The 27,811-nt window shown below is 39.9% G+C and overlaps 1 pseudogene; it reads right to left on the bottom strand.

Moving 5' to 3' along the window:
- Nucleotides 1-1,232: 1,232 nt before the first annotated feature.
- On the bottom strand, nt 1,233-26,910 carry LOC127524095 (muscarinic acetylcholine receptor M3-like; annotated as a pseudogene).
- Nucleotides 26,911-27,811: the final 901 nt, after the last annotated feature.

Genomic DNA, 27,811 nt, shown 5'->3' with positions numbered 1-27,811 from the left:
GCTTCAGTTTTGCAGTGTGCACTTGACTTAAAATGCATTCAGCATTATTGGGAAAAACAGTCATGACATCACACCCAGTAAAAGTCATTTTAGCAGTAAAACAAAAGTACAAAAATCACAGAAGTACCACAACATGGAGCATCACACCAAAACCCCAATGAAACACATGAACCATATCAGTGAAAGGGATTATTAACAGCTTCATTTAGTCAAAATGAAACCGCATTTGTCCAACCCATTATTTTCTCATGTTTTGCTCATAATGGTTATAAAAAGTTATGAGCCAAACGTGTAGGGTGGACAAAGTGATTTATTTTAAAGCTTTCCTGTAGATCTTGCAACACCAATGTCATTGGTTCGATTCCTATGGAAAGCAAGAACTGATCAAAATGTAAATGTGTATAAAGTCGCTTTGGATAAAAGCGTCTGCCAAATGCATAAATGTAAATGTAAAAAAAAGGATGAGCCCTTAAATACTGTATGTACCACCCCAACTTTTAGTTTCAGTAGGAAATGCATCAACACAGGAAAGAAAACCTTTATTTCATATGTACAGGGTGCAGAAAATGTTTCTAGTGGTTGATTTTGAAGTCACACAATCCGTGTTTGATGGCTTCACTGCAAAAAAAAATGACTTTCTTCCTCAGAATTTTTTTTTTTTTCCAGTTCAAATATCTAAATATTCTTAAATCAAAACGCATTTACTTGAGAAGCAAAATGCTCTTATTTTCTGAAAAATATATCTAGTCGGGTTAGAAAAACAAACTTAATTCAAAATAATTTTTCTGACCAAACTCACTTAATTTTGATGCACTTGTCAGAAAACAAGTCTTAATATTAGGGTTGTCAAAAGTACCGACTTCGGTACTGACATTTTTAAAATGTGACGATATCAGCGTCTCCCTCTAGCATTTTGAGCGCTGTTGAGTGGATTTTTAAACACCTCTGATTGGCCACTGTGTTCACACGCTCAACAGATATGTCTGTGATTGGCAACAATGATCAACGCTTCAAAAACATGTTGTAAATAGAAACCTTTGACGCTCTTCACCAAGCAATTACACAGATACACACGGAAGCTTGTGAATATCCGCTAATCCCTAATATATCCGCTGATAGACGCCTGCTTTCAAACGCTCCTGTGTGTGTCTGTGTAAGCGCTCGGTGAAGAGCGTCAAAGGTTTCTATTTACAACATGTTTTTGAAGCGTTGATCATTGTAGCCAATCACAGACATATCTGTTGAGCACATGAACACAATGGCCAATCAGAGGTGTTTAAGAATCCGTTGAAAATGCTGGTATAGTCACATTTTTAAAATTTCACTACCGACTTGGTACAGAAGTCGGTACTTTTGACAACCCTACTTATTATATATAATTTTGCTTCTCCAGTAAATGTATCTTGATTTAAGAATGTTTAGATATTTGTACTGGAAAACAAGAGGAAGAGCATCACGTTTGCAGTGTTTAACTGAGGCACCTATAAACATCAATACTGCACAGCCCTTCAGAAACAAACGCACAATGTCGACCTTCAATCCGGACTTTGTTTCCGGTAGGTCGCCGCTGCCTGTCTCTGCTGGATCTGCGGTTTTGTTGGGTTTCTTCTGACGCCACTGACACAGCAGGATGGATCTGAAGGTGGTGCGGAAGGTTTTGTTGCAGAGAGCGTAACACATGGGATTGACTGTGCTGTTGACGTAACACAGCCAGTAACCCAGAGCCCACAGCGTGGCGGGGATGCACCCGTCACAGAACGCGTTCAGCAGGACCATGATGTTATACGGCGTCCAAGTGATGATGAAGGGCCAGGAGAATGGCGCTTAGCGTCTGCGCCGCCTTCTTCTCTTTCACCAGAGACATCTTTTTGCGCTTGTTGACCTGCGTTTTGGTCTTGCAGGTGAAGCGTTTGGTGTCTTTGTGAGAGATGTTGGCGTTGGGTTGGTCTTTCAGTGCTGAGGAACATCCCTTTCTGGATGGTCTTGCCTCTGTGTCCGTCGGTTGGAGGCTTTCGGAGTCTCTGCGTCCTTCGAGCGTGACGGAGTAGATGGGACGGGCGTCTTCAATGTACTCTTCTTCATCATCGTCCGATTGGTCGATAGACACGGCCGTCTCATTGTTATTCCAGCTGTCGCTGCTGCTGCGGTCCGTGTCGCCGCTGCCGGATGTTCGACTCGACGGCCAGAACCACAAACGTCCCGCTTTCATTTTCCCAGAACTTCTCTTGCTGGACGGATGCAGCTCGTAACTGCTGTGACTGCGTGAGCTTCCCGGTTCTTCCGGATTCCCTTGGTTTCCTGAACCCTTCAACCCAGCCAGCTCCTTGGAACGGTTCTCCGTCTCCCTGTAGATCCGCCAGTAGAGGACGGTCATGATGGTGACGGGCAGGTAGAACGCGGCAATAGCCGTACAAAACGTAGTGATCGGCTCCGAGAGGAACTGGATGTAGCATTCGTGCGACTTGACCGTCCGCTTTCCCACGAAATACTGCCAGAAGAGGATGGCCGGCGCCCATAGGATGAACGAAATGGACCAGGCGAGTCCGATCATGGTCATGGCTCGTTTGGTGGTCCGTTTGGCTCGGTAGGTCAGCGGGCGCGTGACGGAGAAGTACCTGTCGAAGCTGATGACCAAGAAGGTTCATGACGGACGCGTTGCTGGCCACATAATCAATGGCCAACCACAAGTCACACGCCCAGTTCCCGAGAGTCCATTGGTTCATGATGATTAAGTGGTGTAGAGATTCATTGAAAGCACACGATAATGAGGTCGGCGAATGCCAGGCTGAGCAAGTAATAGTTGTTCACCGTCTTCAACTGCTTGTTGACTTTAAAAGACACCAGGACCAGGATGTTCCCGATGATGGTGACTAAGGAAAGCGAGCCACACAAGAATACGATCATCACGACCTGCCAGACGGTGTGGCCACCGAGCGGGTCGTACGTCACAGGCGACGTGCCATTGTGTCTGCCGGTCAAATTGGCCAGGAGCGAATCGTTGGCAGGCCGATCGGTCTGGACGTCATGTGGTACGAACGCTGTGACGAGGTAGGCCCGCATCCCCGGGGAGCTGTTGGTCAGGAATATTCCAGGCTCGGCGCTCAGCGTCAGGTTCATGGTGGCATATTCTGTGGGCGAAGCTGACAGACAAGAGGTATTAGCATGAGAGAACGACACAAACAACTAGTTAAAGGATTAGTTCACTTCAGAATTCAAATCTCCTGATAGTTTACTCGCCCCCATGTCATCCAAGATGTTCATGTCTTTCTTTCTTCAGTGGAAAAGAAATGAAGGTTTTTGAGGAAAACATTCCAGGATTTTTCTCCATATAGTGGACTTCACTGGGGTTCAACGGGTTGAAGGTCCAAATGTCAGTTTCAGTGCAGCTTCAAAGAGCTCTACATGATCCCAGACGAGGAATAAGAGTCTTATCTAGAGAAACCATCGGCCATTTTCTAAAAATAATAAAAATTATACACTTTTTAACCACAAATGCTCGTCTTGCACTGCTCTGTGATGCTCCACGCATTACGTAATCACGTTGGAAAGGTCACGTGTGACGTAGGCGGAAGTAAAGTGAACATGCAAAGACTAAGTCAAACGCTCTTTACAAAAAAAAAAGGTAAAACAACGATTTCGGACGATTTTGAAGTTGGAGGAGAAAATGAGATGGAGTTTTTCGCCCTACCGCGGTACTTCCGCCTACGTCACGCGTGACCTTTCCAACATGATTACGTAATGCGTGGAGCATCTCAGAGCAGTGCAAGACGAGCATTTGTGGTTAAAAAGTATCTCATTTTTGTTTTTTTTAGAAAATGTCCGATGGTTTCTCTAGATAAGACTCTTATTCCTCGTCTGGGATCATGTAGAGCTCTTTGAAGCTGCACTGAAACTGACATTTGGACCTTCAACCCGTTGAACCCCAGTGAAGTCCACTATATGGAGAAAAATCCTGGAATGTTTTCCTCAAAAACCTTCATTTCTTTTCCACTGAAGAAAGAAAGACATGAACATCTTGGATGACATGGGGGTGAGTAAATTATCAGGAAATTTGAATTCTGAAGTGAACTAATCCTTTAATAACATATTGCCTCTATTTAAAAAGTATTAGTAAAAAGAAACAAAAAAATATAATTATATTACATTATTTACTTCTTTATTTCTCACAACAGCTCTGTTATCTGTCAGGTAGCAGTCAGAAGTATCACGATCCACAGGAAGAGGAAGATTATCAGTGATTGTTTGATGTTTTCAGGATGTTTGAGTTTGATTGCACAGACACACAGTGACAAAACTCAACGTCAAACTGCGGACGGATCCACGTAACAGATCAACCTGACAAAGAGACACCAGAGAGACAGACAGACAGGAGGAAACGATCGTGAACGAGCTCCTTCATCTGATCCCGATCTCTCGTCTCTGTATCTCGTGTGTCTCTGTTTATGATGTCTGTATTCAATCATCAGGCTCATAATGTTGTTTTCATCTGTGGGCTTTGAGTCATATATGATATTGATTCACATCATGAGACGGGTTTAATTCATAACACCCTGTGGATAGCAGAATTATTAAAATACATGTCCAAATTAATAACCCACATGATTCATTTACACACCTAATTCAAACTGTGAAATTTTAATATCCTCTTTAGATTTGATTCATAATATTACACAACCACACACACACACACTCACACATACGTGAACTAAAGACAAACTAAAACTAAACTTTACCTGCAATGCACACAAAACAAAACAAAACACATAAATTAATAAAAATAGGCCTATTAACATATATATTAAAGGGTTATTTCACCCAAAAATGAAAATAATGTCATTAATTACTCACCCTCATGTCGTTCCACACCCGTAAGACCTTCGTTAATCTTCATAACACAAATTAAGATATTTTTGTTGAAATCCGATGGCTCAGTGAGGCCTCCATAGCCAGCAATGACCTTTCGTCTCTCAAGATCCATTAATGTACTAAAAACATATTTAAATCAGTTCATGTGAGTACAGTGGTTCAATATTAATATTATAAAGCGACGGGAATATTTTTGGTGCGCCAAAAAAAACAAAATAACGACTTATACAGTGATGGGCGATTTCAAAACACTGCTTCATGAAGCTTCGGAGCGTTATGAATCTTTTGTGTCGAATCATGATTCAGATCGCATGTCAAACCGCCAAACTGCTGAAATCATGTGACTTTGGCGCTCCGAACCGCTGATTCGACACGCTGATTCATAACGCTCCGAAGCTTCATGAAGCAGTGTTTTGAAATCGGCCATCACTATATAAGTCGCTATTTTGGTTTTTTTTTGGCGCACCAAAAATAATGTTTTTAAATATGTTTTTAGTACATTAATGGATCTTGAGAGAGGAAATGTCATTGCTGGCTATGCAGGCCTCACTGAGCCATCGGATTTCATCAAAAATATCTTAATTTGTGTTCCGAAGATAAACGAAGGTCTTACGGGTGTGGAACGGCATGAGGGTGAGTAATAAATGACATTATTTTTTGGGTGAACTAACCCTTTAATGTTAAACTCAAATGTCTCATATACACAGACACTGATAAACACTCAGCACTGTTAAATAAACATTCATTATGTGGATTTGATCTTCAAACATCATCATGATGTCCTTCACAGTGACTCACACTGAGATGCACAAAACATTGATAACCATCAAAAATCAGCGTATCATAAAAACACATTAAAACATGAGACCCTGAAATCAATGTTTTGTCCTCTGATTGTGACATCAAAACTTAGACAGACATGAACACCAGTGAAAGTGTTTACATGCAGAGAGGAATCAGGACAAAATCATCAGTCTGATATATATGGACATACATAAATTAACAACTCAAAAAAAAAAATTTATATCAAAAATACATATTTTGCAGTTTTCATCAGCACCAGGAGGTTTTGTCACATTCAGCTCACAGTTTTGGCCTCAAAGTGAAAACACACACCTGAGGTCAGCTGAAGGTCAAGGGTCGCAGATGTCAGCCAGCTCTCTGTTAATTAGTGTGTGTGTGTGTGTCACTCAGCTATGAGACCATCTGTTGTGCTTCACAGTCACACTCGAGACTAAAACCCACTCAAACCCCAGAACACACACACACACACACACACACACACATTTGTTTTTGTGAATTGTGGGGCATTCCATAGGCGTAATGGTTTTTATACTGTACAAACCGTATTTTCTATCACCCTACACTACCCCTAACCCTACCCATCACAGGAAACTGTGCATTTTTACTTTCTCACAAAAACTCATTCTGTGATTTATAAGCCTTTTGAAAAATGGGGACATGGAGTAATGTCCTCATAACTCACCCTCTCCCTGTAATACCTGTCATACCCATGTCATTATACACATTTGTGTCCTGATATGTCACAAAAACACACACACACACACGCACACATACTCACTCACATGCACACACTCACACACACCCACGCACACTGACCCACACTCTCACGCACACTCACACACACATACACACTTGTACACACTCGAACATGCACACGCACACATACTCGCACACTCACTTGCGCACACTCACACCCACTAACACACATGCAGACACACACTCACACACACATACTCACATGCACACACTCACACTCGCGCACACACTCACACAGACACTCGCTCACTTGCGCACACTCACACCCACTAACACACATGCAGACACGCACTCACACACACACACACACTCACGCGCACACACACATATTCACTCACATGCACACACACGTACACACACACACTCGCACACACATACACACTCACACATGCTCTCACACACACTCACAAACACGTGCGTGTGCATTTTTTAAAAACTCTATCACATGTCGGCTTGCACAATTTATGTTTTGTGCTTCAGAACTTCTGTTAAGTGAACATAGTGCTCCCTGGTTTTCACGGTGCATTGTGGGATTTTTTAGGTCTGAGTGTCTGAAACTTCTTTCAAAAACATTAAAAAATCTTACCGACCCCAAACTTCTGAATGGTAGTGTGCATTAAACAAACACATCAGTGTGTGTCTTACTGTTGTGGTGTTTGAGAAGTTTAATGTGTCACAGCAGTGATGATGTGAAATATTTAATTGAGTTCTCCTCATTAATGAACAAACACTCTTTCAGCGCTGAGATCTTCATTGAAACAGATGAACACCAGTCTGTCATGATGCGTCTGATTGACAGCTGGGTTATTCAAATCAAGTGTCACTACTAGATCATGATTGTAGAAGTAATGTGATAATGTTATATTTGAAAGTAACGTTCTCCAAAACTGCTGCTAGACGTCCTGAAGATCCCAGAGACGGAAAACCAACATTTCAACCCGCGTTTAGCAATTTAACAGACTTTCATAACTAAAGGTCTTTTATTGTTTGCCCCAGATTTATTTAGAAAAAGACAATGTTTCTCCTGCCAGCAAAGTGACAGAATGAAAATATACATAATGTGTTTATTTGTGATTTTAGTTAATATCATATAAACACTGACTGTCTTTGGGAAGATGATTTATCTGATCAGCTATTATTACTCATAAAGATCATGACAAACTGTCCAACGTTCTGTTAGAGACACGAGAATATGACAATGACAAATGATGAGTAACACAAGCTTTGGAAGTGCTTCTTTATAGGGCTTGTTTCTACCTGATTTCTTCCTCAGTGTTTCTGTCGTTTTCCAGCACAAATATCTAAACATTCTTATATCAAAATACATTTAATGGAGAAGCAAAATGACTGAAGATATTAAGTTTTGTTTTCTGAAAAAAATGAGTCAAAATGATGCAAGCTTTTGCTTGGGGTGTGAAAAATAATCTTGTTTTCCCTTTGAATTAGGTTGATTTTTTTTTCTGACTCCACTGACAGATATTTGTTCTTATTTTAAGCTTAATTTTGATACAAGAAACAAGCCTCAATATCTTCAGTCATTTTGCTTTTGCAGTAAATGTATCTTGATTTGAGAATGTTTAGATATTTGTGCTGGAAAACCAGACAAAAATGTTTGATGATGGCTTTTGTTTCCATCATTTTACCCAAAAACACCATGAAAGACACACTAAAATATCAGACAAACGCTGGATTTTTTGGCAGTGCTCTTGGAAACAGAAATAATTCAAATTTGCACATTATCTGTGAAAACTCTCCCCCGCCTGGAACATCATTTACTTTCCACTGACTATGACATTATACAAGAGAAACGTCTCGGAGGAATACGAGAGTCTCTCCATCACAGAGACACACAGATGAAGAGACACCATGAGATTCCTTTCAGTGATATACAGGCTACATATGCAATGTAATAACAGCATTTCATAAACATGGACTCATTGATGATCATTTATCAGGCAGGGAAATAAGGCCTGACCTCTCTGTCTCTCTCTGCGCTGTGATTAACATTAGCAGCAGGACCAGACGTGGCCATTAATGCTGCCCGTACTGCTGCCATAATTCTAATAATCTTCACAGCATAAAGCCGGAAAGGACACGCAGGTCATGATTCATGTCAGAAAGCGCTCCACCTGCTCATTTACACCCGTTTACCATCACTGAATGTTCCTGAACAGAAAACGCACAACAGACGACATGCACACGATCCACCCGCTCAGTTTCTTCACTGTTAAATACAGAAATGCCACTGATGTGGTTCATGAACACTTTGATTGACGTTTACATTAGTTAACAAGCAATAAAAGGTCATCATTTAAAATACATAAGTAGATCAGACTAATATCTAATGTATGGAAGCTTGCTTCTGCCATGAAATAAAAAAGGTAATTGAGACTTTTTGTCTCACAGTTCTGACTTTTTTTCTTTTATAACTCTTTATATATATATTTATAAAGTCAGAATTGCGTGATGTAAAGTCAGAATTGCAGTCAGAATTGCGAAAAAAATAAAGTCAGAATTGCAAGAAAAAGAACTGCGAGATATAATGTCAGAATTGCGTGATGTAAAGTCAGAATTGCATGATATAAAGTAAAAATTGTGAGACAAAGTCAGAATTACAAGTTATAAAGTCCGAATTGCGACTTATAAAGTCCGAATTGTGAGATGTAAAGTCCGAATTGCATGACAAAGTCAGAATTATGAGTTATAAAGTCCGAATTGCGAGTTATAAAGTCCGAATTGTGAGATATAAAGTCCGAATTGCGTGACAAAGTCAGAATTACGAGTTATAAAGTCCGAATTGCGTGACAAAGTCAGAATTACGAGTTATAAAGTCCGAATTGCGTGATATAAAGTCAGAATTACGAGTTATAAAGTCAGAATTGCGAGACAAAGTCAGAATTATGAGATATAGTCAGAATTGTGAGTTATAAAGTCTGAATTGCGAGTTATAAAGTCAGAATTGTGAGATATAAAGTCCAAATTGCGTGACAAAGTCAGAATTACGAGTTATAAAGTCTGAATTGCGTGACAAAGTCCGAATTATGAGTTATAAAGGCCGAATTGCGAGATATAAAGTCAGAGTTGCGTGACAAAGTCAAAATTACGAGATATAGTCAGAATTGCGAGTTATAAAGTCAGAATTGCGAGTTTATATCTCGCAATTCTCTTTTTCTCACAATTTTGAGGGTTTTTTTCTCAGAATTGCGAGATAAACTCAATTGCGAATTTTAAAGTCATAATTGCAAGATATATAGTTTATTTCTCACAATTCTGACTTTTTTTATTCTTGCAATTCTGACTTTATATCTGACTTTTTTCTCACAATTCAGAATTGTGAGATATAAACTCAATTGCGAGTTATAAAGTCAGAATTGTGAGATGCAAACTCACAATTGCAAGGAAAAAAAGTCCAAATTGTGAGATAAAAAGTCACAATTACCTTTTTAATTTTTTTATTTAGTGTCAGAAACAAGCTTCCATACTATTGGGATGAATGCATAAAAAATCTCAAATCCATCCTGTGGACTTCAATGATTATTTCATGGTGTTTTTGACACCAGAACAGTTTGTCCCATCTGTTTTCTCACCGTAACTCCTGATTAAAGCTCATCGGTGGCTCCGCTGGATCTCATGTGTGTCTGTTCAACATCTGCGGCCGTCACTGAAAAACACACATTCACACACAGAGCTTCAGATCATCAGTCCTTCATACTCATTGAGCTGAATTCATATTATTCTCATATTATCCTGCTCATCCAGTGTTATCTAAGGTCTCGCAGAGCGTTTGTCTTTTCACTTCACTACTGCAGAAACACATTAGCTATTCTGAGTCGAGCAGAACCACTAAAATAGGCTCATTATCTGCTTGAATTATTCTGATGGATGAGATGTCTTTCAATATGTTTACTCAGCTCTTTAAATACGCATTAATCTTCCTGCTATCTAAAGCATCAATAAACATTCAAAGGGTTTTCCGAGCTGCGGTTCAGCACACAGGTTAGATGGGAATGGGATTAAAGCTCTGGTTCAGGGCCGATAACGGCTGCCTGAAATATCACACGAGAACCCAAAACACTGAATCACGCCACAATTACAGGCTGACTGATCGGAGATCAGTGTTATTCACTAGAGTTCGTCTGTGTTGTTCTGAACATTGGTCAGCAAACTGCACCGGCACTCAGTTACACCACAAATATTTGCTTTAATAAATAACCAGTACTTACAAATTGTAGTCGGTTACTGATTCCAAATCACAGAATGTAATCAATTACATTACACATAATCGTCATACAGTAGTGTGTCAATAAATCACCGCAGACCAAAACAGACTGAAGTCAAAGGAATGAAAGGTTTAGTGTTCAGCCAGTGAGTCTGTGCTGAATCAAACACTGAACGACTCAAACTGAAGCCGTCTCTCATTATCGTTAAGCTCACAGTCTGTTCGTTTGACTCCGTTAAAGACACACAAACATCTGAAAACAAACTCAAGACTCTCATTATGATGACACACGTGAATCAGGATCTCAGAGGCCGTCAGATCGACGACCAAACAAACTGGACGTCAGTTTTACATGTTGTAAATGTTCTACACTGTACTTTAGGATCCTGATTTTCAGTAGAATATATAAGCTTCTAACCAGATTTATATTTATAGAGTGTGAGTGTGAGTGTGTGTGTGGCCTTCTATCGTACGTGTTCCTCGCTCTGAGAATATTAAAGCTATTAATTTTTTGAATGGCCGGAGCTCCTGAAGAAGGTCTCTGTATCTCGGCAGTGACTGATATCTGCAGCACTGTGTGTTACTGCCGCTTTCAATCACTGTACAGATGCAGAGATGGTAAAGAAGCCGACGAATGCTTTTCTCAGTCCTGACGACTCTGTAAGACACACTCACCTCAAACATCAGATGATGAGTCCAGACAGAAAAGCATCTCAAGTCTGTTCTGGACAACTGGGAAGAACAATACTGAATGATAAAACTTACTATAATGGTGTAAAGTAATAAGTAATAAGCCTTCAGTGTTTAATTTTAAGGATGTTTTGTTTATTTTGTATGATGATCTATTTCAGTACAAATGAGAAGCAGTGAAATAAACACTCTTCAAACACGACATGAGAAAGAGACAGACTGAACCAAACAAACGCCAGAGACCAGCATTAAAATGCAGTTTAGTTACAACAATTTCACAAGACAGACAGTGAAGGCAGCAGCTTCTGAGACTAAATTTAATGCAAAGCGAATACAGACTGAACATCAGTAAATGTGTGACACATGTACAGTATATTTCAACTAAAGCCTGTAATCAAAATATAAAAGCCTGTAATCAAAATCTAACCCTAAACCCATTCTGGTGATGATTTGCATATTTTATAAATGCTAATGAGTCCGTTGAGGCTGAATCTCCATCTGAACGAGGAGATTTCTGACCTCGCCACACAGATTTTGTACACGTCTACTGTCGTTCTGGAGCTGGAAATCCTCTCGCTCTCTCGTACGAACCCTGGGATAAATCTGTCACTGATCTGACCCGCTCGAGCCGATCTAATAATGATCCACACAAACACAGTACTGCATGCGCTCCAATCTCAGGCCTCATGTTTCGATCAAATGACATCAGTACTGCTGCTTTATAACAGGATTATTCTTCATAATTTTCACGTAACTCATCCTGCACCATCATCTACACTGTAAAACAAATAATTTGTTTTACTTAAAAAAGTAAGTGGTTGCCTTAAAATAAATGACTAGCACAAATAATGCCAACCATGTGAACGTTAGTGAATCTAAGTTGATTGGACACTACGAAAAAAAGATTTGATGCCAGATCATGGAATTTGTATTTTACAGTGTACAGACCAATGCTTTTCACACCAGATAAAAAGAAAACACCAAGAAACATGCTCTAGCAATCCTAGCAACCACCCAGAACACCCTAGCAGCTGCATAGCAACACCTCAGCAACCAACCAGAACACTCAGCTGCATAGCAACACCTCAGCAACTATCCAGAACACCCTAGCAGCTGCATAGCAACACCTCAAGAACCACACAGAACACCCTAGCAACTGTATAGCAACACCTCAGCAACCACCCAGAACACCAAGCTGCATAGCAACACCCCAGCAACCACCCAGAACACCAAGCTGCATAGCAACACCTCAGCAACCACCCAGAACACCCAGCTGTATAGCAACACCTCAGCAACCATCCAGAATACCCTAGCAGCTGCATAGCAACACCTCAAGAACAACCCAGAACACCCAGCTGCATAGCAACACCTCAACAACCACCCAGAACACCCAGCTGCATAGCAAAACCTCAGGAACCACCTAGAACACCCAGCTGTATAGCAACACCTCAGCAACCATCCAGAACACCCTAGCAGCTGCATAGCAACACCTCAGCAACCATCCAGAACACCCTAGCAGCTGCATAGCAACACCTCAAGAACCACCCAGAACACCCAGCTGCATAGCAACACCTCAGCAACTATCCAGAACACCCTGCTGCATAGCAACACCTCTGCAACCGCCCAGAACACCCAGCTGCATAGCAACACCTCAGCAACCACCCAGAACACCCTAGCAGCTGCATAATGACACCTCAGCAACCACCCAGAACACCCAGCTGCATAGCAACACCTCAGCAACCACCCAGAACACCCAGCTGCATAGTAACACCTCAGCAACCACCCAGAACACCCTAGCAGCTGTATAGCAACACCTCAAGAACCACACAGAACACCCTAGCAACCATCCTAGCAACACCTCAGCAACCACCCAGAACACCCTAGCAGCTGCATAGCAACACCCCAGCAACCATCCTAGAAACACCTCAGCAACCACCCAGAACACCCTAGCAACCATCCTAGCAACACCTCAGCAACCACCCAGAACACCCTAGCAGCTGCATAGCAACACCTCAGCAACCACCTAGAACACCCTAGCAACCATCCTAGCAACACCTCAGTAACCACCCAGAACACCCTATCAACCATCCTAGCAACACCTCAGCAACCACCCAGAACACCCTGTCAACCATCCTAGCAACACCTCAGCAACCACCCAGAACACCCTAGCAACCATCCTAGCAACACCTCAGCAACCACCCAGAACACCCTAGCAGCTGCATAGCAACACCCCAGCAACCATCCTAGAAACACCTCAGCAACCACCCAGAACACCCTAGCAACCATCCTAGCAACACCTCAGCAATGACCCAGAACACCCTAGCAGCTGCATAGCAACACCTCAGCAACCACCTAGAACACCCTAGCAACCATCCTAGCAACACCTCAGTAACCACCCAGAACACCCTATCAACCATCCTAGCAACACCTCAGCAACCACCCAGAACACCCTAGCAGCTGCATAGCAACACCCCAGCAACCATCCTAGAAACACCTCAGCAACCACCCAGAACACCCTAGCAACCATCCTAGAAACACCTCAGCAACCACCCAGAACACCCTAGCAACCATCCTAGCAACACCTCAGCAACGACCCAGAACACCCTAGCAGCTGCATAGCAACACCTCAGCAACCACCTAGAACACCCTAGCAACCATCCTAGCAACACCTCAGTAACCACCCAGAACACCCTATCAACCATCCTAGCAACACCTCAGCAACCACCCAGAACACCCTATCAACCATCCTAGCAACACCTCAGCAACCACCCAGAACACCCTGTCAACCATCCTAGCAACACCTCAGCAACCACCCAGAACACCCTATCAACTGTGTGGCAACAGCCTGTAAACCAAGCATACACTGTAGCATCATGACAGTGAGTTTTGCATGGGAAAATACTCTTATTCCTCTAAAAAATATATATAACTCCTGCTCAAAATAACCAGGTTAAAGACTAATTAAACCAACCATTTTAACAACAGCTAAAGATCCTACAGATCTAGTGCAATTACTGTTGCAAATTTTTGTTACTTGGAAAGGAAATAATTCTCTACAGCAGAGCAGCCTGAGGGGAAGCGAACGGAAATCCTCGGGGTTTATTCTGTTTTGCTTTTGCATAAATCAAAGGACTGCGGATTTGAGCGAAAGCTTCACTGGTCAAGCAGAATATCTCCGACTTTCATTGCAGTGCTTGTATGTAGTTAAAGGAGCCGCCGCTGTGTGCCATCTGAATGAACTCTGAATCCTCCAGAGTCCCGCGACACACAATCACAACTACAGTATTAATCAAACCGGGGCAGGTCGTCACAAGAGAACATTAATTCTCAAACATCTCCACTGCTACTGGCAAGGAAAATAAATATACAGCGGGGCATGTTGTCACAATTTTGGGCAACTTTTCATAATGGGAATCTTTTATTTGACACTGATAAAATATAAGCATAGGTATTTAATGGTTGTACTTTATTAATATATATCTATAATATACCACCAGAACAGAGATTCACTCCAGTCCAGTCTTCAGAGGAAACTCCAATGCATTGATGATTCTGGCATAGATTAGCATAGCCTGTAAAGAACTGACATCACTAATACAGGCTATACTAATTAAAGCCAGAGTCATCAAACCAGCCTTCAGACGTCGAGGAGATTCTGACGATGACGTTTAATAACGTTAAAACTCAATGATTCGCTTCATATTGAACTGGAAACTGTTCTGAATCTCACAAAGATCCAGGTTATACTTCACCCTTAAACTAAAAATTATCCAATATTTTGCATTTAGGAAATTATTTTTTTTACATTTTAAGACAATTAGGCATATTCAACTCTCATCATCATAATGCAAATTACTGCTACTGATAATTACTCAATCATTTAAAAGCAGTACAATAAACAATACAATGCTCTAATACTATTTATACATTTTTTATATAGAAATAAATACCTATAAAAACATTTTTTATGCACAGCAAATTATATATTTTCCACATTTATAAGAATGAGATAAATATAACATCACAATGCTGTAAAAAATAAGTCTTAAAGGGCTTCATTTTCTTTTGTGAAATATAATTTCTTCTTGATTTTGATTCTGAGGTGTAATAAAACTCATCCATGACAGAGTTTGTTAGATTCACCCAGTTAAACGACCGACATCTAGACACACGTCGAATGATTAGACTGGGTTAACGGTTAATGGACACCTCAGCGGCTCATTATTAAAGCGTCAGTCGTTAGATGACAGATGACAGACAAAGAGTTCAGTCAAATTACAATAAATAAACCAGCGTCCTCTCAGTAAACACATAAATGAACATGAGAGTGTTTCTAATGGAGATCAGAGAGAATCTGCCCTTCCGTTCACAGAGACGCCATTAGAATCCATTACACAAACTCACATCAGACGTTTAATTAAACAATCCATCAACAAACATCATGCAGATCAAACAAACCCTGTTACCTTCAGGATCATGTCAATCAATACATCAACCAATCAAGCAAATAACTAGTGTTCATCAAACCCATTTAGCTTGATTTAGTGCAGACAATGATAAAGCCTGATATTAGTTAAAAACACTAACGGAAACATTCTCTCAAAGCTATGAACAAACGTTCTTCCAGCAACATTAATAGAACATTCATTCAAAGTTATCGGGTCTTTAATAATGTTCTCAACTTATATAATAAAACTACCGGTAGCAGGTTGGGCAAACATTTAACCCAACTGTTGGGTTAAAACAACCCAGTCGCTGGGTTTGTCCATTTCCATATTCAACATGTTTCCTTAAAATAAGTTTAGAAAGCAAAGCCAGTCAGGAAGAATAATGCATTGCATCGATTTGAATTTGTGTTGGTTTGTGTCTCAACGGAGTAAAAGTTGAATGTTTTCAAATGGATTGATTTGAATCTGCTGGTTAATTTGTCTCAATGGGAGCAAAATCTGTTGATCTGAAACCGCGCTGATTGATTTGAGTCGTCATGGACATTTGAAATGGAAACTCTCTCATTTTCCAGAGATGTATGCGTGTTTTCCCCACGAGAGCAGGTTGTGTTTATCTGTCTGTCGCTCATCCCGTGTGGTTTGTGTGGTGCTGATTTTTATGGGCCGCTGTGGAAAGAGAATCAATGAAACGTAATCTAGTGACTTCTGTCATGAGATCATCTAAACATCTCGTCAGAAAATCCTGCAGTCTCTTCTGAGCTTGAATTGTGGATCTTTGACATAAATGCAGATAACGGTTTGGCTCAGGAACATTTTAGGAAATGTAACGTAATACATCACTCTAAAAAATGTTGGGTTACATATGGACAAACCAAGCGATTGGCTTGTTTTGACCCAGCGGTTGGGTTAAATGTTTGACCAACCTGCTGGCAGTTTTATTTAACCCAACTATTGTTTAAAAATGACTATATGTCTGGCTTAAAACGAAGCCAAAATAGGTTGGAAATTAAAAATCATTCATTTTAAGTTCATTTTAAGCCAGCCATATAGAAAATTTTAAACAATAGTTGGGTTAAATAAAACTGCATTTAACCCAACCGCTGGGTCAAAACAAAACAAAAAATTTGTCCATTTTCAATCCAACTTGGTTAGTTTTTAACCCGGCATTTTTTAGACTGTAGTAATCAAAAGGTGAACATTTATTAATAAGCAATTTAATAAATGTTTGTTTAATTATTATTTATTAAACATATTAATAAATGTTCATTTCCAACCTACACCTAAAAAATGCTGGGTTTAAAACAACCCAAGTTGGGTAGAAAATTGGGTTGTTTTAACCCATCGATTGAGTTGTTTTAACCCAGCGATTGGGTTGTTTTAACTCAGCGATTGGGTCGTTTTAACCCAGTGACTGGGTTGTTTTAATCCATCGATTGAGTTGTTTTAACCCAGCGATTGGGTTGTTTGAACCCAGAGATTAGGTTGTCTTAACCCAGCGATTGGGTTGTCTTAACCCAGCGATTGAGTTGTTTTAACCCAGTGATTGAGTTGTTTTAACCCAGCGATTGGGTTGTCTTAATCCAGCGATTGAGTTGTTTTAACCCAGTGATTGAGTCGTTTTAACCCAGTGACTGGGTTGTTTTAATCCATCGATTAAGTCGTTTTAACCCATCGATTGGGTCGTTTTAACCCAGCGACTGGGTCGTTTTAACCCATCGATTGAGTTGTTTTAACCCATCGATTGAGTTGTTTTAACCCATCGATTAAGTCGTTTTAACCCATCGATTGGGTCGTTTTAACCCAGCAACTGGGTCATTTTAACTCATCGATTGAGTTGTTTTAACCCATCGATTGAGTTGTTTTAACCCATCGATTAAGTCGTTTTAACCCATCGATTGGGTCGTTTTAACCCAGCGGCTGGGTCGTTTTAACCCATCGATTGAGTTGTTTTAACCCAGCAATTGAGTTGTTCTAATGCTTCGATTGAGTTGTTTAAACCCAGCGATTGGGTTGTTTTAACCCAGTGATTGAGTTGTTTTAACCCATCGATTGGGTCATTTTAACCCAGCAACTGGGTCATTTTAACCCATCGATTGAGTTGTTTTAACCCATCGATTGAGTTGTTTTAACCCAGCGATTGGGTTGTTTTAACCCAGCGATTGGATTGTTTTAACCCATTGATTGAGTTGTTTTAACCCAGCGATTGAGTTGTTTTAACCCAGCGAATGGGTTGTTTTAACCCAGCAACTGGGTCATTTTAACCCATCGATTGAGTTGTTTTAACCCATCGATGGGATTGTTTTAACCCAGCGATTAGATTGTTTTAACCCAGTTGTTTTAACCCATCGATTGAGTTGTTTTAACCCAGCGATTGGGTTGTTTTAACCCAGCGATTAGATTGTTTTAACCCATCGATTGAGTTGTTTTAACCCAGCGATTGGATTGTTTTAACCTATCGATTGAGTTGTTTTAACCCAGCGATTGGATTGTTTTAACCCAGCGATTGAGTTGTTTTAACCCAGCGATTAGATTGTTTTAACCCAGCGATTGAGTTGTTTTAACCCAGCGATTAGATTGTTTTAACCCATCGATTGAGTTGTTTTAACCCATCGATTGAGTTGTTTTAACCCATCGATTGGATTGTTTTAACCCATCGATTGAGTTGTTTTAACCCAGTGATTGAGTTGTTTTAACCCAGCGATTGGATTGTTTTAACCCATCGATTGAGTTGTTTTAACCCAGCGATTGGATTGTTTTAACCCAGCGATTGAGTTGTTTTAACCCAGCGATTGAGTTGTTTTAACCCAGCGATTGAGTTGTTTTAACCCATCGATTGAGTTGTTTTAACCCAGCGATTGGATTGTTTTAACCCAGCGATTGAGTTGTTTTAACCCATCGATTGAGTTGTTTTAACCCAGCGATTGGATTGTTTTAACCCAGCGATTGAGTTGTTTTAACCCAGCGATTGGGTTAAATGTTTGCCCACCCAACTATTGTTAAAAAATCACTGTATGGCTGGCTTAAAATCAGTTGGCAATTAAAAATCAGACGCATAATTACTAGAGGCAACAGTAATAATCAAAAGGTGAACATTTATTAATGAGCAATTTAATAAATGTTTATTATTTATTAAACTTATTAATAAATGTTAATTTACAACCTATTTTGGGTTCATTTTAAGCCAACCATAGTAATTTTTAAACAATAGCTGAATTAAATTAAAACTACCCAGCACATTGGGCAAACATCTAACCCAACTGCTGGGTCAAAACAACCCAATCACTGGGTTTGTCCATATTTAACCCAACTTGGTTGTTTTTACCCCAGCATTTTTCGACTGTAGAATAATGTGGCTCACTGTATAAGGCACTATCATATTTCTGCCTGATGTTTAGAACAGCCATTTTGTGTGAGGAGGATTCAAACAGATCGATCTGCCCACACCAGAAACAGGCTGATTAAGGGAAATATTTTGTCAGAACCTGAAATAAAAAAGCAGCCGCATCATTTCTCTCAGAGTTCACAGTTTTCAGTGTTGACCACAGCAGGGTAATTATCCTTTGTTTACCATTCCTGGTGTTAGGTTGATGTAAAGGGCAGCGTGTTTATTCATTCACATTCACATATTTAAGCCTCGTCTTAAATGTGCATCCGTCTTTGTCTGACTGTTCATGTACAAATGAGCAGAAGGGCTTTACAACATCAGAGTTTCAGTTTTAAACTAAACAGTTGGTGGATGTGTAGACGTGGATCATTGAGACGCATGAGCTGCGCACGACGTACAGCAGAACTTGAGCGACGTCCAAAGCCGTTCATCTGTCGATGTGTGCGGCCAATTCATCAATCGCTTCTGCCAGAACGTGACAGACATTAGACGTGCATGTATGAGAGAAACAAACAAGCAGCTCCGTTGATGTTTTCTGCGCATCACCAAACGTCTTTCAGTCTAGTAAATGTTTCTGTTTCAGTCATTATCAATGATTAAAGCAGTCAGATTCATCTGCAATCCTTCTAAACGAGCTTTAGAGGTGTTTCAGCTTTTGTTTGTGAGAATAAGTACTCCTCCAGAGATCCTGCTCTGTAAATTCACCACCGCTTGATTCTTTCTTTATTGTGCAGGAGCTTGTTTTAACTTTGAAATGTCTGTGAATTAATTAACTGAACGCAGAACAAAGAGTCCTGGACTGTACAAAAGAGGGTTTCTATCTTCAGACGGCAGCTAACCGTCTTATCGGCACACATTTGTTGTATTTAATTACTTTCTGCTGGAGTCATTATTTTCCAAAATACAAATGAAAGAGCTCAAACTCAACCAACACCTGAAATGTAAATGAATCCACTGATCTCAGGTACAATGATTCGCTGATGTCTGCTAGGAAAAGTGATGTGAAAATAATGGTATCTCTAGTACATTTTCCAGCTAGACGTGAGTCTGATTGGATTTGTTTAAGCAATGCACACACTAAAAAATGCTGGGTTAAAAACAACCCAAGTTGGGTTAAATATGGACAAATCCAGCGATTGGGTTGTTTTGACCAACCTGCTGGGTTATTTTTATTTAACTCAACTATTGTTTAAAAATTACTGTATTGCTTGCCTAAAATGAACCCAAAATAGACTGGAAATTAACATGTATTAACAAGTTTAATAAATAATAAATTTATTAAATGTTTATTAAATTTATTATAAATGTTCACCTTTTGATTATTATTGTTGCCTCTAGTAATTATGCGTCTGATTTTTAATTTCCAACCTATTTTGGGTTCATTTTAAGCGAGACATATAGAAATTTCTGATCAATAGTTGGGTTAAATAAAACTGCTCAGCAGGTTGGTCAAACATATAACCCAACTGCTGGGTTTGTCAATTTTCAACCCAACTTGGGTTGTTTTTAACCCAGCATTTTTTAGAGTGTATTCAGAACACATAATCCCATTACAATCTACATTTTCAGAGAAACTGCCTGACTGTGTGATGGTGAGCAAACGGTTCCCAAACATCCCTATAAATGGATAAAAACTGTCCAAACGCCCACTCGAGCTTCTTCTCTTCTAATATCGCCGGTCTCTGGCCTACGGTTCAGAGCAAATCATGTCATGTTCTGTAATGCAGCTTTATCTGTCAGCAGCTAATCAAATCCAGATCCTGCAGTGGACCTGAGCTCGGCTGATGCTAATTAATGTATATCCTAACGACACGCGCCACTGAACACAACATCTGATCGCTGCCAAGACTCCAGATCAACTGAGACGGACTCCATGTTCTCCGGTAGAGAGAAACTGACGGAGCAGCTCCAAAACGGGCAGAAACCTCCCGGATGTGTGTGCTGGACAGATATAGAGAGCTCAGCCGAGACGGGGAATCACAGAGAAGTGCAGCTCATATTTCATCACATATAAGTTACATAATGAAAATAAAGCCTGATCTGAGGAGCTGATAAATAGTAAGGTCTAGTTCAGCCAGAAATAATCATTCTGTCACTATTTATTCACTCCCATGTGGTTTCAAACCTGTATGTACCTTTCTTTCTTTGAAGAATTGACTTACACTGTATGGACAAAAAAAACATATTCTTTTGTGTTTCACAGAAGAATCCTTTAAATTTCCTCCACTGATTGTTAGTCACTACTATCCCAGCTTACAAAAATATGTTCTAGAATGTTTTGCTAATGTTCCCATTAAGTTATAAAAATGCTATTTCTGAATGTTATCTGAACGTCTAGTTTTTTTTTGTTTACAAAAGAAACACTCCATAAATTAAGTATAAATAATGTTTTTGTGCTAATGTTTTGAGAACATTATTAAAGACCAGATAACTTTGAATGAACGCTCTATTAACGTTACTGGAAGAATGTTTGTTCATAACTTTGCCAGAACATTCCCTGTTAGCTGGATTAATGCAATTAAATCTCATTCTCATTATTATAATCTCAAAAACAAAAATAAATATAACTGCGAGCAGCAGTTATCAGGGTTCAAGCACTTTAAGGCCTTTCAGCACATGTGTAAAAAGGTATTATGTTTTAATTAGCAAACCTGTAACCATCTTTATCATTAGATGGAAAGGACCATTTACAGCAAATACAGGCAATTTACCATAGGAAATATATGGTTTATAAAGCTTTTTAATGGTTATGGAGGTTGAGCTGAAAACTCAGTTAGTTTTTGAAAATATCTCCAATATTTAACGAACGATTCGATGGACAGAGGCGGTCCTAGAGGCAAAGTTGCTCAGAATGAGGAACTCTACCATGTGGTATGAATGTCGTGGGCGTGTGCGGAAAATAGCGTGATGCACAATCCTTTATGCACGTGAAAAATGTGAAGGTGCCCCCAGTGGCCGATTTCTTTTAAATTTCTCACAGGCCTCCAGGGCCGCGAGTCAAATAAGCCCAGTGAGTTTCATTCCGATTGGCCTCCGTTAACCTTGTCTGATAGCAGCTCAAATTTCATTGGCCAATGGCGGACATGTTTTTTGAGATACATCAATGTCCTCACAGACAATCATGGCACCTCAGACAAAGGCACTGCATGCCAATTTTCAAGTCGATCGGACTAACGATGAAGTAGTTATAACCATTTTCATGTTTTTTTTCCTGTTATAGTGCCACCAAGTGGCCAGTCGCCGCATCCTTTTTCATGCAACCACCAAATGAGCTCTTACACAGGTGTACCAAATTTGGTGAAAATATCTAATTCCATTCACGAGTTATAGCCATTTTAGTAAAAGTGGCTCCACCCACTTTGAACGTTTTGGCGGCCCTTAGAGACCGTGAAACGAAATTTCAACTTATTTGATAATTACTGACTCCAGAGAATCTTGCTGCACTGGTTTGGTTCAGATCGGACCAAAAACTTAGGACTAGTTCAGAAAGTAGGTTTTTCAAAACATCCGAAAATACCCGAAAGTTTTACTAGAACGACAAACGACTCCGAGGCTTGAGCCAACGGCTAACGATTTAGGAGTTATGAGTGATTTCGTACTTTTGACCTCTGTAGCGCCCCCGTCAGGCCGATCAGGGCGAGCCTTGGTGATGTTGTAGACGGTGTGAGTACTACCAGCTCTCAAAGTTTCAAGTCTCTACGACTTACGGTTTGGTCTGATCACTTTTAGGGGAGAATGCTGATCCTTGGAAAAAGTGCTACACGCTTGAACCCCTAAAAATATTATTTGTAAAGTACAACAATTGTAAAGTATACATAATGGTAGTATTTTCTGCTGAATTTAATATAATGCCACAATGCAAAAATGCTGCTTACTGGACCGTCGTAGTCACCATAAACTGCTGTCGTATATGTGAAAATGTCAAAATTCTCCTTTTGTATTTAGCGAAAAAAACAACAGCATACAGGTATGGAATGACATGAAAGTGAGTAAATGACAGATTGATCATTTAGAGGGGGAGTATCCCTTTAAGAGTGAGATTCACACTGAACCTAAAGTGAGAGAGAGAGAGAGAGAGAGAGAGAAAGATGGGCGTCTGACAGCAATTAGAGATTGAGACACAAACCGTCTTCCTGCGCAGAGATGAAATGATCAGGAATAATTACAGTGATGATTCTCTCCACCTGCTCCGAGTCTCAGTGAGTCTCACAGACCTGCTAAATGTGGCTGAGGGATTATAAAACAACTAGTTGAGTTAGTTGTGATCGGTCAGTCAAGTGTTGATCTATATCTGTTCACTCACAGCGCCAGAGAGAGCAACTACTGACCTGAGACCACATGATACACCACTAGATCCACGACTGTGACCTGATGTCTAGTGGTTTTGCTGCTAACCCTAACCTGAATGATATTGGTGCATTTCTTCTTGTTTTGAGTGACGAGAGCTGCATGATGGAGAGTGAAGCATTGTGGATGTTTCTAAATGCGACTGCATTAAAATAACATCAGAAGAGCTTTTAGACTCGCCGCGATCAGATGCCAGAGCTCATTTACAGGAGAAAGCATCCTCACACAAACTCATGTACATTCATGCATTTGGCAGAAGCTTTTATCCAGTCAAGCTTTACATTTCAGTTCACGCATTCCCTGGGAAACACATAAATCTAATGTTGAAGTATAGTGCACAAGACACACACAGCAAGGGTTTTCAATTTCAAAACTCCGAGAGAATGACATCACATGCAATAGCTGTGTTTCCATCCAAGCTTTATATGAATTTTGGGATATCGTATAACAAAAGTGCTGGATGGAAATGCCAAGATGTGCATAACACTCAAACAAGCTGTGATTCTTAAAGCATTAGTTCAGAATGAAATTTTCCTGATAATTTACTCACCTCCATGTCATCCAAGATGTTCATGTCTTTCTTTCTTCAGTGGAAAAAAAATGGTTTTCTGAGGAAAGCATTCCAGCATTTTTCTCCATATAGTGGACTTCACTGGGGTTCAACGGGTTGAAATGTCAGTTTCAGTGCAGCTTCAAAGAGCTCTACACGATCCCAGACGAGGAATAAGAGTCTTATCTAGAAAAAAAATAAAATGATATACTTTTTAACCACAAATGCTCGTCTTGCACTGCTCTGTGATGCTCCACGCATTACGTAATCATGTTGGAAAGGTCACGCGTGACGTAGGCGGAAGTACCGATCCAGTACAAAGCAAAGTACAAAGATTAAGTCAAATGCTCTTTACAAAAAAAAGGTAAAACAACGATGTCGGACGATTTTGAAGTTTGAGGAGAAAATGAGATGGAGTTTTTCGCCCTACTGCGGTACTTCCACCGTGACCTTTCCAACATGATTACGTAATGCGTGGAGCATCACAGAGCAGTGCAAGATGAGCATTTGTGGTTAAAAAGTGTATAATGTTTATTTTTTTTAGAAAATGGCCGATGGTTTCTCTAGATAAGACTCTTATTCCTCGTCTGGGATCATGTAGAGCTCTTTGAAGCTGCACTGAAACTGACATTTGGACCTTCAACCCGTTGAACCCCAGTGAAGTCCACTATATGGAGAAAAATCCTGGAATGTTTTCCTCAGAAACCATTTTTTTTCCACTGAAGAAAGAAAGACATAAATATCTTGGATGACATGGGGGTGAGTAAATTATCAGGAAAATCTTAGTATGAGACCGAAACTAGAGGAAAGCGTCTTCAAAAAGCCCAAAACAGTTATTTTAAGGGGCTGAACTCTTCTGGCACACAACAGAAACTGACTCAAACAGACCGTCGCTCCTCCAGCAGCTCATCAGTAATCGTGTGTGTGTTTCTTCTCAACAGGTGTCGGAATCGAGCGTTCAGAGGGTCCGACTGCAGGACCGATGAATAAACAGGCAGATGGATTTACTGAGACACACGGGATGAAGAACTGAGCAAATATTTGATTTAACAGTTGGACCTGAAGAGGCTTTGGCTCTGAAACCACAGAGAGTTTTTATATAGAGTCACATTAAAGAAGATTCATGTGCGCTGACTATTTATACATGTGCTGATGAAGAGACACACACACTCTCACACACACACACACACACACATTTGTTTTTGTGAATTGTGGGGCATTCCATTGGCGTGATGGTTTTTATACTGTACAAACCGTATTTTACACTACTCCTACCCCTAACCCTACCCATCACAGAAAACTGTGCACATTTTTACTTTCTCAAAAAAACTCATTCTGTATGATTTATAAGCCTTTTGAAAAATGGGGACATGGAGTAATGTCCTCATAACTCACCCTCTCCTTGTAATACCTGTCATACCCATGTCATTATACACATTTGTGTCCTGATATGTCACAAAAACACACACACACACACACACTCACTCTCACTCACTCACGCACATACACTAGCACACATTAACACACACTCACACACTCGCACACTAACACTCGCACACACACACACTCTCACTCACTCTCACACACTCACACACGACCTATAAAACTATAAAATTGCTGCAAAATCAAAAGCAAAGTTCCAAATTTGAAGTTATATCACAAAAATTGAGCCACTAAAAGGTTTTAAATTAGTGTTTCCATAGTAATGCAATTTCAAAACGGTTTTCACAGGATGAATTTTGAGTCTTTAAACATTCAAATGATGCCTAATTTACTAAAACATTTGATAGGGTAAAAAAGGCAATAAAAAGCGACACTGACATGTAACAGGATACAAATAAACATTAAAAAATAAATGCATTAATCACACACACCACTGAACCATATAAACACACTCCATAATAAAAGATTTTCCTCCCAGAGTTACAAAAGACACCTGATAAACACCTAATAAAACACTGCAGACAAGACTCTCTCTCTCTCTGTGTGTGTGTGTGTGTGTGTGTGTGTGTGTGTGTGTGTGTGTGTGTGTGTGTGTGTGTGTGTGTTGAGGGACTGAGGGAATGTAAGCAGAACCGACGGAGAGCAGAAAACACAAAAAGATGCAAAAGAGAAATAGACAATCTAAAACAATCAAATCTGAAACTCTGAATGGAAGCATCAAACTGGCTTATCAATGAAATATTTTTATATTTTTTCAATGCACTCTGTATAAAATTAATTTCGCGATGGTTTATCCTATTGCAATGAAAGCTGAAGTGAACTGGATTCGAGAGACTCAATGATTCTTCTTCTGCTGACAGAAAAACAAACTCTCTAAACACAAAAACCAGCGCAGAGAAACACTTCACGAGTCTTCAACCTCCCAAAACCAGTGAAAAAACAACCACATCGAAGATAAAGATGGCTATAATAACTGATTTTTATCCTATAATAACCCTATAATAATTTTTTTTTTTTTTTTTTTTTTTTTAATCACATTATTATAAAAAAATATTACAAAAGTTGATCAGTCAGGACTGGACTGAATTCGGGTAAATAATATTTAATAATAATAAAACTATGCCTATGAATAATTATTAATGTATTGCAACTCAAAACTTACGAATCTTTGCTGAGTCCAAACTGAGCCGAATTTGAGCCAAACTGAGTCATTTAGATCCACCTGAAGCGATCAGTCCTCATCAAACACCACATCATCACTTCATCTTCATCTTTCTCCTCATCACTCCAGCCGCTCCGAGGTCCGACCGCGTCTGAGAGGATGATGGATTCGCGGTTCGGGGCGGGATTCGGTGTCGGTGACGTACTGACGTGTCGTAGTGCCTCATTCACTGTGTGTGAAGCGACCGGTACGACGCGATTCGGGACGCGGAAGACGCGACGCGACGGCCAGAGGCTCCCTGCGCGCGATCTGATGGATGAGTGAGTGACCTGAACTAACCAGTTAAACCCCTAATGAACTCTTTCACTGATCAGTTACAGAATAAAGAACCGGGAGCGTCTCAGATCAAACCTAACTAGACAGCAGCAGTGTTTTGAAGATTGTGCAGCATCTAGAACGAGAAATGTTGACTGGACAATTATATGTAGGCTATATATTACTTTTATTCAGCAAGGACGCTGAAATTGAACTAAAGTTAAAGTAAAGACATTTATAAGGTTTCCATTTCAAGTAAATGCTGTTTTTTCTTCTTCTTTCGTTCTGTTCATCAAAGAATCCTGAAGAAAATGCATCACGGGTTCCAGAAAAATATTAAACGGATTGTTTCTGATGTTTGACAGTGACAACAAACTGAAAATCTAAATATATCTGATCAATCTTCCAGAGAAACATTATACTGCCACCTACAGGAGAACAACACCTTCTGACAAGCAGAAAATAATAAACAACAAGTCATTGCTGGAATATGTGATCCTGGACCACAAAACCAATCATAAGGGTCAGTTTTTAAAAAAAATTGAGGTTTATACATCATCTGAAAGCTGAATGATTAAGCTTTCCATTGATGTATGGTTTGTTAGGATAGGACAATATGAAAATCTGGAATCTGAGGGTGCAAAATAAACAAAACATTAAGAAAAATCACCTTTAAAGTTGTCCAGATGAAGTCCTTAGCAATGCATATCCACTCACAAAAATACATTTTTGATATATTTACGGTAGGAAATTTACAAGATATCTTCATGGAACATGATTTTTACTTAAAGGGTTAGTTCACCTGAAAATGAAAATAATGTCATTT

This window comes from Ctenopharyngodon idella, chromosome 12 (assembly GCF_019924925.1).
Source record: "Ctenopharyngodon idella isolate HZGC_01 chromosome 12, HZGC01, whole genome shotgun sequence".
NCBI lineage: Eukaryota > Metazoa > Chordata > Actinopteri > Cypriniformes > Xenocyprididae > Ctenopharyngodon > Ctenopharyngodon idella.
Note: the sequence above shows the minus strand (reverse complement) of the source record. Positions and strands in the feature narration are given on the sequence as shown.